The sequence below is a fragment of the Lepidochelys olivacea genome, assembly GCF_965140295.1.
Source record: "Lepidochelys olivacea isolate rLepOli2 genome assembly, chromosome: 3".
NCBI lineage: Eukaryota > Metazoa > Chordata > Testudines > Cheloniidae > Lepidochelys > Lepidochelys olivacea.
In genome coordinates, this window is record NC_140413.1 from 156,780,430 (window position 1) to 156,788,613 (window position 8,184).

Consider the following 8,184-nt stretch of genomic DNA (forward strand, 5'->3'; position numbering starts at 1 on the left):
CAAGGTGTAAGCAGGTGCCTAGCTCTGCTAACAATCCATGAATGGGTGTGTAATTTCTTGTGGGAACAAGTTAGGTACCTGCCTCACTCCCAAGGAGGTGGTGGTGATGGTCCTACTGCACCCGAACTTTAACATGGTGGTTAAGCACTCTCCTGGGATGTGAGAGATCCAGGTTCAATTTCCACCTGCCTCTACCAGAGCAGGGAAGAGGATTGCAACTGAAGTCTCTCACCTCTCAGGGCAGTGTTCTAATCACTATGGGATATTCTGATGTGGGGCTCCTTCAGTATCTCCTGTTGAGGCTGTTCCCCTGTGGATAAATGAGTGACTGGAGCAGGGGGCCTGGACTTGGGGTCTCCCCCTTCCAAATGGTGTCCTAATCACTCAACTACAGCTTCTCTCTCACCCAATGAGTGTTCCTCTGTGGATAAACAAGTGTGTGCTCATGGAAGACACTCTGTAGTCTGGTGGTCAAGGCACCCAGCTGGGCTAAAAGTTCCCAGGTGGGGGCACCACCAGTCTTCTCCAGGCTTTTTAATGGGACTCAGTTTGGTAAGCATGCTCAGAGTACCTACTGGATTGGGCTGTTTGTGTTCACCCCCTTAAGTCACCCAATCTTCCCCAGGGTTTGTGGATTGTTCTGGGGCTTGGTGGGGAGACAGGTGTCTGGGTGCTTAGAGTGAGCCAGCAGTGCTTGTGCTGAGGCAGAAACGTAGGTGTTGGCCTGAGGGAACTGTGGCCTCTAGCTGGTTTGACATGACTTTTGTGGACCATAGTGGGGGACTCGGGTGCCTAAGTAGTCTTGTGGATTCTACCCTAGATTTTTTTTTTTTCAGAGGCACAAATGGCACTTGAAAGTCTGAGTTGAACCCCACACTCTTGGGACATCCACCCCAAAGTAGTGACAGTCGAGAACTGGGCACAATCTGAAGCGCTCTTACTGACTGACAAATTGCTTGTAAGTGTAAAAGCCAAATCCATCTCCTTACCCAAGTCTGTCCTGATACCTGTATGTTACACTTTCACCCCTGCTGCTTAGTTCAAAGCACAGCAACACTACCCTAAGAAGGCCACAGAACACACACACATGGACTACAGAGACAGTAATCAAGGAAGGCATTGGTTGAAGATTAGGGCTGTCAGCTGTGCTGACCCTTCAAATTCAACAGGCCTGCTATATTACTATATGGTTGTTACTGACCCAGCTACAACACCATTAAAACGTGTAGCACAGACTCCACCTTAATCATTCTGTGACCAGACTAAAGCCTTAGTCATATCCAAAAATGTTAGCTGTCTGACTTTGTTGAGCTGGGACCCTTAAATGGAATCTCTCTCTTTTAGACAGCTTTTCTTGTATCGGAACATTTTAATTGCAGGTAGGTTACAACCAGATTGCCAGGCTCAATTAACTGAGAAGGCCCTCTGTGCTTAATGGGGCTAAACTTTGCACTAGGAAATCCAGGTGTTAAGGGCCAAACACCCTCTGAAGTCTAATTCCTCCAAGAAGAGGGAATTTGTAGTTTTATTGGCTGGGTATATAATGGACTACAACCAAATCTCCTCAGACTAATTGGCCTGTGACTGGAGCATTAACTTTACACTAGACTGGTTTAAAGATACTAACTTGGGACCTGACACTAAAATTAAATGCTTAGGAATTAAGGACACACTTAGAACTAAACCCCAGTTTAGAGATGCTTAATGCTTTCTTGCTCCTGTGATGTGGATATTTGCGTGAGTGCTTCTAGTGGAAAAATGTCAAGTTTGCTCTTTCCTGATGGGACTGTGGTTTAAGCCTCTTTCCGAAGTGCCCCATTTTAATTTAGTTTTTCACCTCTCCTTAGGCCTTCAAATTCTCTCCATTATAGCAATGTTGCAGCAATCTCTGAGATTACTTGGGAAGCTGTATTTTCTGCACCAGAATATTGGTTCTCTGATGGCAAAGCGCAGAGCTGGTAAGGATTAGAAATGAGGGAGGAAGGAGCTGGGAGCAAATGAATGTGCTTGCCTGCCACGTTGGTGCACGTGAGCTGAACTTGTTCTCTGGCTCAGATTAGAACACCCCGGATTGTGTGTTGTTCCATAAGGGTGCATTTTAATTCTTTACCAGCACTGAAAAGGTGGCCTGTCAATCTGATCGGGTGAACATCATTTGGAGTAGAAGAACTGACCTGGCGGAAGTCAAAACTAAAATGGGCCTAGCAGAACTATGCTGGGGGGGAGGAAGTCTATTATATGGTGCTTGGCTTTAGCCAGTGTAGTCACTGTCCTCCTTGTGCGAGCACCACCAAATGGAAACAGAATTGGCCTGCTGTCAAATAGGTGGCCCTTATCATGCTGGTGCTTTCTTACAAATAGAGTGCATGTTCTAAAGCTACTCAGTGATTGCTTCTCCCTCTTCCCTTTTGTTTAAAGGTTTAATTCCTTCTGGAGGGAAGGGGAGACAATGGGTAGGTCTACCTAGCAATTAAACACCTGTGTCTGCTGACTCAGGCTCAGAGGATTTGGGCTGCAGGCCTGCAAAATTGCACTGTGGGCCTGGGCTCTGGGATCCTCCCCTCTCGCCGGTTCCTAGAGATCAGTCTCCAGTCTGAACCCAAATGTCTACACAGCAATTTTACAGCCCCGTGGCCCAAGTCAGCTGACTCAGGCCAACCACAGGTGTTTAATTTCTGTGTAAATATGCCCTGTGTGGCTACCATTTCCACTTGAAGCATTAATTCTTCTGAGGGTAGTGCATTTAACTGTAAGGCAATGCAAGCAAATAGCTATATACCACTGAGTTAACAAACACTATTCCTTGTCTTGGCCTTTATCATGCATTCATTTTGCCCCATCTTTGAAATTAGTGGCATGTGCATTTCCAATGTGGTGCTGAGCAGATGAACTTCCACTAGATTTGCTCCCTTTTGTGTGCACCTGGCCCCTGCAAAGTGCTTGGGTCAGTAAAGTGAAGCAGTTTTGCTTCACCACCATCCAGGGGTTCATAGCCTGCTAGTGCAGGTAACGATATCTGCTGTGGTATAGAAGAAGCATTGAATCAGGCTTCTACTTAGCAGCACTTAAAGAGCTAATACCCTCTCTTTGGTAATGAGTAGGGGATAACCCCAAATTCCTGTCCCTGACAAAAAGTTCATAATGGTCTAAAGTTTGTATTTGAGCTATTGAGAAGCACATCCCCATACTGCCTTGGCATTGCTTTGGCAGATCTTGAAGCACAATTAAAAAAAATACTTTAGTCTAATAATCTGCAACTAAATGAAAGCCAAGGAGCAATGCATTTTAATAGACATGCTTCAAGCTCTCCAAAGCAATCGAACAAACCCAACTTGTATACGTAAACTGGAGCAACTACTAAACCCTCAATCCTTTTCAGAGTTTTTATTTTCAGCTCTGGCATGTTCCAGATTTGGACTGGGTGATTGCTTTCTGTTTATGTTTGGCAGGATGGGAAAGGAACAACAGTGAGAAAATAAAAAGTTTAAAAGCTGAAACTGGCTCCCTTAACTGAAGTTTAATTATGCACAAATCTGATCCGAACCATCCCACCACAGCTGTGCATGATATTTCAGAGTAATTTTGCTTGTCAAGGATAAATATTAGCTGACACTTATGTAATATTTATCACCCCTCCCAGTTTAGAGAGATGTATCCATGTTTTACAGTTTAAAAAACAAGCATAGCTGTCTTTCTGTGCTGTCGCTAAGTCGGGTGTATGGTGCTGCCATCATATATGAGATAGATCTCTAAGTTTCTATAAGGACATCACCTTGGTGTCTGAGAGATTCTCCTAGATAAAGACCAGGACTTGAGGGGCAGGAGATGAGAGCTCTGTTCCCAGCTCTGACACTGCCATCCTGTATGATCTTCAGCAAGTCACTTAGGCCAAGAGCCACAAAGGTATTTAGGTTCCTAACTTCCAGTGATTACAATGGAAGCGATGACCCTAACTATTTTGTGGATCTCAGCCTTACCTTCCTTTGCTCAAAACCAAGCTCAAAGGGGTCTTTAGGGTAAACCAACAAATAACTGTGACAGGTATTGAGATGCTCAGGTGGGAAGGTGCCACTGATGGGCCAGGTACTGTGGTACATCATGAATACCAGATGCTTGAACCCCTGATGGAATTGCTGCCCCAAGAGAGCTTTGGGAGGCAGCATGCCCTGGAAGCATCAGCTGTAGACAGAGAAACAGGTGATCTGGGTTCTTCTCCCAGCTAGGCCACCGCCTTCCTGTGTGAACTTGGATTAGTCACTCTGCTGGAAGGTATTCTAAGAGTCCACTCACTACACTCAGAAGTGTAGGGCACTGACCCTTCTGTGGCATTTCCAGGTCATTGCTAATAAAGCATTTACCTTGTGCTGCTACCACCTGGGCCTGCCTGTGCTCATTATCCTTGCCTACATCCCAACACTAGTCTCTCTGATCTTTCTGTGCTTCATTTTTCTTGTCGTGAAGCTATGGATAATACCTACCTTTGTAAGGAAGTTTGAGATCCTGGCATGAAAGGGACCAGGTGTAGGTAAGTGCAAATTTGTAATAACAGAAGTGAAAGTTTGTGAGTGCTCCTTTGAGGGTATAAAGATTTTGTGCTCAACCTGGTGTAAGGCAGAACAGCTGGGGAGTGAGATGAGTTCAGAGGCTAGTTTTGCAAATGGTGGCTAGAGTCTGTTAGTTTACAAATCTAGAGATCATGTTAATGTAATTTGTCTTGAGTACTTTATGAAGACAATTGTGTCCAGACTTACTGTGGAGGGAGGCTGAGAGCTGCCCTAGAACAATAAAGTGGGAAATGAGTGTTGTTTTATACATACAGCATCAGGAATGAATGTCAAAAGGTTTGGTGGTTCAGTTTGGGTGCTTCTTTGAACTTTCTTATATCCCTATGCTTTGGAAATGGAGCTGGCAAGGCAAGGAGATTGTCCGGACTTGTTGGGCTTTTCTTTGGGGGAAAGGAGACATTGGGGATGGAAGGCAGGGCTATATATCAGAAGTGACACACACACTTTGATCTTTCTCATGTTGTTTCAGTTCTACCTTAGCACCTGGAAAAACTAAAAAAAGCCCTAGCAGCGTTAATGTTTTAAATCCTCCACAGAAAGTTCTAACCTTGATTCAGTGCAAATGTGAGTGAAGGTCCAGATAGGTTCTTATTGTATCTGACCAGATTCATCCAACCCTAATCAGGGGTATGTCATGTCAGTGATCCAGTGCACACAGAGGCTACAAAGTATTGTTCAGGACAATTTATTTAGTCTTTCCAATGTTCTTTTTAGTTAAGCTGAAAGTTTGTGTGGAGGGGATGGAGGAAGGGGTCAATTAGCCCTGGTTTCAGATGCAAGTGCAGTTCATAATGCTGCATGGTCACTTGTGGTGATACTTGAAACAATTCAGAAAATACTAACAGCTGTTTTTTAACTCTCTGATGTGGTTAGAAAGCTCAAAACCAGAAGATTGACCAGCTTGAGTGTGGGATGTGGGGGTTTATTTGAGGGAGAAACTGAAAGACTATAATGGGCCAAGTTCATGCTGGGTGAAACTCCACTGAAATAAATGAATTGCGTTGAATGGGGCGTCTGTTAAGGCTCGGTGCTGAGCTCTTGACTTCCTGATGTTTGCTACAACGTGCCACAGTGGTGGAGAGCTTTCTAGTGAAGTAGAATAGCTGTTCACTGAAAAATTGGGAGGGGTCCATACCACAGATGTTTGAGAAGAAGCATTCACCACAATGAGGATGTTTTTTTCCAGAAAGATTTAAGGAAGAGGGTGATAGGCTCCAGAGCCTCTCCCCATTAGGTCACCAGTTTCATGGCAGGGCAGGGCACGGCAGTAGTAACTGAGTGACTTTATCACCTGATGGTTGTTTGATGACCCTTGTGAAATAAATGGGCAATTTCACCACAGTTTCCAGTGGATGGAAGTGCGCCCCAGTCTTTATTCTCTAAGCCAGCACCTCTCACTGGCAAGAAATCCAAATAAACAGAACCACCAATCTACAAGGGGAAGGGATGGGTATTGTTTTTACGGTTGTGAATCAGGCTTCATCCCACCAGTGCAAATATTCTCCACTACCCCATTGTTGTAAGTGCCTTGCTAGCTTTGGCTGTGGTGTGGTTTTTTCCATGTACAAAGAGCAGCAATAGTCTTCGGGTCAGAATTACCTCTATTTTGCACTAAGAAAACAGTGAAAGAGTACAAAGCTAAGGTCCCTGTGTGTGTGTGAGAGAGAGAGCACAGTGTGTACGTCTCCTCTGAAGCAGGTGGCCTCTGAATACACAAAGTCAGCAAGGAGAAGGGACCACCTCATCCCGAAAAGGTTCAGAAGGCAGAAAAAAGTCATAAAAAGATACAAGCTTCATAAACCCGTTTGTGAGACAGTGGAGTGGGAGCAGTATAAGGAACATGGTGGTGGGGAGAGGAAAGCCACAAAGGAAGTGTATGCTGAGCACTTGCTCTCTACCAGAGCTGTAACTACACAGTGTTACCGTAGCAGCGACCACCAGCTTCATCTGATAAATATAACCAAGGAAGTAAAGAGCATAAGAGGAGAGCATGTCATAAGCCAAGCATGAAAATGTCACAGCAGCTTTGGTTTTATTTTCAATACTTCCTTCTTTCTTCTGCACTTGACTTGTTTATGAAGCCCGATATTTCCTGCAGAATCGGTCTGTACGTGTGTAATGCTATCATTCTCCTTCTCCCAAACATTGGTATGACCTACGTGCTTCCCTGACTCCAGGCATTCATGAAAAATACCCTGTTGGAGTTGGTGGGACTCTCATGAGCAGGGAATGCCCCCAGAACGAGGGCTGCAGCCTGCTTGCTTGAAGGAAGAGAAACACCAGGGGCCAGATCCTCAGCTGGGGGTAGGCAGCACAGTTGCATTGACTTCAGTGGGGTAGCATCAGTTGATATCAGCTGCGGTTCTGCCCCCTTCCTCCCCCCCACCCGATGTACAGAGGTGCCCAGAACTGAACCAGGAAGGTGCAGTCAAATTGGAAGGAAGGAAGGAAGGAATCTGATTACAAAACTCACTTATGGCCCAGTCTACACTTCCAACTCGAGCTATGTTGCAGCTGGACTAGTGGACAACAAAACTGCAATCACCTGCTCTGTCATGACGGGTTGTTGTTCCTCAAGAACCCTGATTGGCCACTCTTTTCCATCATGGTTGATGCCAGCACAGCTGCATTATGGTTGCCATGTCATCTCTGGACATGCTACAGAGGGGCAAGACCCCATCTATACTTCAAGAGGCCCATTATATCCATTTTGCAGTTAGCAGGGGGAAGGCCTTGAATACGCTGACAAATTGAATGACACGGTACCTGGTGCACTGTAGCTGGTTCGGCCGGCAACAGAGTGCCTTGTGGGTCCAAACTGTGTTTCTTTGGAAACCCCTTCAAACAGGGTCACAAGCCCCACTCTGCAGAGGGCCTGTCTCTCATGTTCCAACTCTGAGGCAGCTCTTTACCCTTCCCCTGGCCTCTTAAGTAACTGGACACATTTTTAATGGGTCAGTTTAATCCATTAATGCTCCAGCCGATGCTGTTTGTGACACTCTTGTGAGGAGGGGAATTAATGACAGAATTAGAGCAGGATTTAGACTGTTAAACGTGGCCTGATGGAAAGGGAGGACGGGGTAGGAGGTGGAACACAGTGTGAGCTACGTATGTCATAGAGTGCAGCTCTTCTCATAGGACACGCGGGGGCTTGTCGCTCCAGCCAAACCTTGATTTATTATCCCTATGTCTGAGTGGGAAGGAATTTAAATAGTTACCATTCTTGTGACCAGGCTCTTCCAACCCCCCTCCCCCCACCTTGTTAATCTGAATTAAAATGGAGTTTGCCAAATAATTCAGAAGTCTTGACAGAGATTCATGGGATTCATCATAGCTGGGTGTACAATCTGGGGGTACATGGGGGAGGGGGAATTTGGGCCTGTGATCTTGGTCTGCAAAGTAGGTAATATGGATGGGAGTTATACAAACCACCCCCTTCAAAACTAAACATGCAAGGGGTGACCTTCTCTGCAGAAGGTCAGGGGTTCCTCAGGACATACCTCCACTTGTGCTTTGTTGAATTGGTGCCTTGGCTTCATCCCATCTTGCAGATGGCGATCAACATTGTCAGCAGTGTGCTGGGCAAACCCATCTAGCCGAAGCCTGAACACACCCTTGT